Below are 3,512 nucleotides of genomic sequence, written 5' to 3'. Positions count from 1 at the left end.
ATCTGCGACACCACTTTCAAGGAGCTATGAACCTGCACTCCAAGGTCTCTTTGTTCAGCAACACTCCCTAGGACCTTACCATTAAGTGTATAAGTCCTGCTAAGATTTGCTTTCCCAAAATGCAGCACTTCGCATTTATCTGAATCAAACTCCATCTGCCACTTCAGCCCATTGGCCCATCTGGTCAAGATTCTGTTGTAATCTGAGGTAACCCTCTTCGCTGTCCACTACACCTCCAATTTACGTGTCATCTGCAAACTTACTAACTGTACCTCTGATGCTTGCATCCAAATCATTTATGTAAATGACAAAAAGTAAAGGCTCCAGCACCAATCCTTGTGGCACTTCACTAGTCACAGGCCTCCAGTCTGAAAAGCAACTCTCCACCACCATCACCCTCTGTCTTCGGCCTTTGAGCCAGTTCTGTATCCAAATGGCAAGTTCTCCCTGTATTCCATGAGATCCAACCTTGATAATCAATCTCCCATGGGGAACCTTGTGAACACCTTACTGAAATCCATATAGATCACATCTACCGCTCTGCCCTCAGCAAACCTCTTTGCTACTTCATCAAAAAACTGAATCATGTTTGTGAGGCATGGCTTCCCACACACAAAGCCATGTTGACTATCCCTAAACAGTCCTTGCCTTTCCAAATACATGTACACCCCGTCCCTCAGGATTCCCTTCAACAACTTGCCCACCACCGACGTCAGGCTCACTGTTTCCCTGGCTTATCCTTACCACCCTTCTTCAACAGTGGTACCATGTTAGCCAACCCCCAGTCTTCAGGCACCTCACCTGTGACTATTGATGATACAAATATCTCAGCAAGAGGCCCAGCAATCACTTCTCTAGCTTCCCACAGAGTTCTATGGTACAGGTCAGATCTTGGGGATTTATCCACCTTTATGCGTTTCAAGACATCCAGCACTTTCTTCTGTGTAATTTAGACATTTTGCAAAGTGTCACCATCTATTTCCCTACAGTCTATATCTGCCAAATCCTTTTTCACAGTAAATACTGAAGCAAAATAGTCGTTTAGTATCTCCCCCATTTTCTGTGGCTCCACACGAAGGCCGCCTTGCTGATCTTTGAAGGGCCCTATTTTCTCCCTAGTTACCCTTTTGTCCTTAACATATTTATAAAATCCATTTGGATTCTCCTTAACCCTATTTGCCAAAGCTATCTCATGTCCCCTTTTTACCCTCCTGATTTCCCTCTTAAGTATACTCCTACTGTGCTTATACTCTTCTAAGGATTCACTCGATCTATCCTGCCGATACCTTCTTTTTCTTAAACAAAGCCTCAATTTGTTTAGTCATCCAGAATTCCCTATACCCACCAGCCTTACCTTTCACCCTAAAAGGAATATACTTTCTCTGGATTCTCGTTATCTCATTTCTGAAGGCTTCCCATTTTCCAGCCATCCCTTTACCTGCGAACATCTGCACCCAATCAGCTTTCAAAAGTTCTTGACTAATACCATCAAAATTGGCCTTTCTCCAATTTAGAACTTCAAGTTTCAGATCTGGTCTATCCTTTTCCATCATTAGTTTAAATCTAATAGAATTATGGTCGCTGGCCCCAAAGTTCTCCCCCACTGACACCTCAGTCACCTGCCCTACCTTATTTCCAAAGAATAGGTCAGGTTTTGCACCTTCTCTAGTGGGTACATCCACATACTGAATCAGAAAGTTTTCTTGTACACACTTAACAAATTCCTCTCCATCTAAACCCTTAACACTATGGCAGTCCCAGTCTATGTTTGGAAAGTTAAAATCCCCAACCATAATCACCTATTCTTACAGATAGCTGAGATCTCCTTACAAATTTATTTCTCAATTTCCCTCTGACTATTAGGGGGTCTATAATACAATCCCAATAAGGTGATCATCCCTTTCTTATTTCTCAGTTCCACCCAAATAACTTCCCTGGATGTATTTCCAGGAATATCCCCCCTCAGCACAGCTGTAATGCTATCCCTTATCAAAAATGCCACTCCCCCTCCTCTCTTGCCTCCCTTTCTATCCTTCCTGTAGCATTTGTATGCTGGAACATTAAGCTGCCAGTCCTGTCCGTCCCTGAGCCATGTTTCTGTAATTGCTATGATATCCCAGTCCCATGTTCCTAACCATGCCCGAGTTCATCTGCCTTCCCTGTTAGGCCCCTTGCATTGAAATAAATGCAGTTTAATTTATTAGTTCTACCTTATCCCTTCCTGCCCTGACAGTTGACTTCCTTCTATTCTCAATTTTATCAGTCTCGATTGACCTTTTTCCCCACTAACTCCTTACTAGTTTAAATCCTTCTGAGCAGCTCCAGCAAATTTCCCTGCTAGTATATTAGTCCCCTTCCAATTTAGGTGCAATCCGTCCTTGTACAGGTCACTTCTACCCCGAGAAAGATTCCAATGATCCAAAAATATGAATCCTTCTTCCATACATCAGCTCCTCAGCCATGCATTCATCTGCTCTATCCTCCTATTCCTGCCCTCACTAGCTCGTAGCACTGGGAGTAATCCAGATATTACTACTCTCGAGGACCTCCTTTTAAATTCCTGCCTAACTCTCTGTCATCTCCCTTCAGACTCTCAACCTTTTCCATTCCTATGTCGTTGGTTCCAATGTGGACAATGACCTCTTGCTGGCCCCTCTCCACCGTGAGAACATTCTGCACCCTCTGAGACATCCTTGATCCTGGCACCAGGGAAGCAACACACCATCCTGATTTTTTGCTGCTGGCTACAGAAACGTCTGTCTATACCTTGGACTAGAGACAATTGATCTCTTGGAACCTGACGTACTCCTCGTTGCATTAGAGGCAGTCTCCATACCAGAACCTTGGCTGTTTGCACTACGTTCCCCTAAGAATCCACCCCCCCCTTACATTTTCCAAAACAGCATACTTGTTTGAAATGGGTATAGCCACAAAAGACTCCTGCACTAGCTGCCTACCTCTCTCACCTTTCTTGGAGTTAACCCATCTGTGATACGAAGATTGGTGAAGTTGTGGACAGTAAGGAGGGCTGTTGTCGGCTGCAAAGGGACTTAGATATGATGCAGAGCTGGGCTGAGGAGTGGCAGATGGAGTTCAACCCTGTCAAGTGTGAGGTTGTCCAATTTGGAAGGACAAATAAGAACGCGGAATACAGGGTTAACGGTAGGATTCTCAGTAAGGTGGAGGAGCAGAGGGATCTTGGGTTCTATGTTCATAGATCTTTGAAAGTTGCCACTCAGGTGGATAGAGCTTGTAAGAAGGCCTATGGTGTATTAGCGTTCATTAGCAGAGGGATTGAATTCAAGAGTCGTGAAGTGATGTTGCAGCTGTACAGGACCTTGGTTAGGCCACATTTGGAGTACTGTGTGCAGTTCTGGTCGCCTCACTTTAGGAAAGATGTGGAAGCTTTGGAGAGGGTGCAGAGAAGATTTACCAGGATGTTGCCTGGAATGGAGAATAGGTAGTATGAGGATAGGTTGAGAGTGCTAGGCCTTTTCTCAATGGAACGGCGA

This window comes from Chiloscyllium plagiosum, unplaced genomic scaffold (genome assembly GCF_004010195.1).
Source record: "Chiloscyllium plagiosum isolate BGI_BamShark_2017 unplaced genomic scaffold, ASM401019v2 scaf_52, whole genome shotgun sequence".
Classification (NCBI taxonomy): domain Eukaryota; kingdom Metazoa; phylum Chordata; class Chondrichthyes; order Orectolobiformes; family Hemiscylliidae; genus Chiloscyllium; species Chiloscyllium plagiosum.
Note: the sequence above shows the minus strand (reverse complement) of the source record.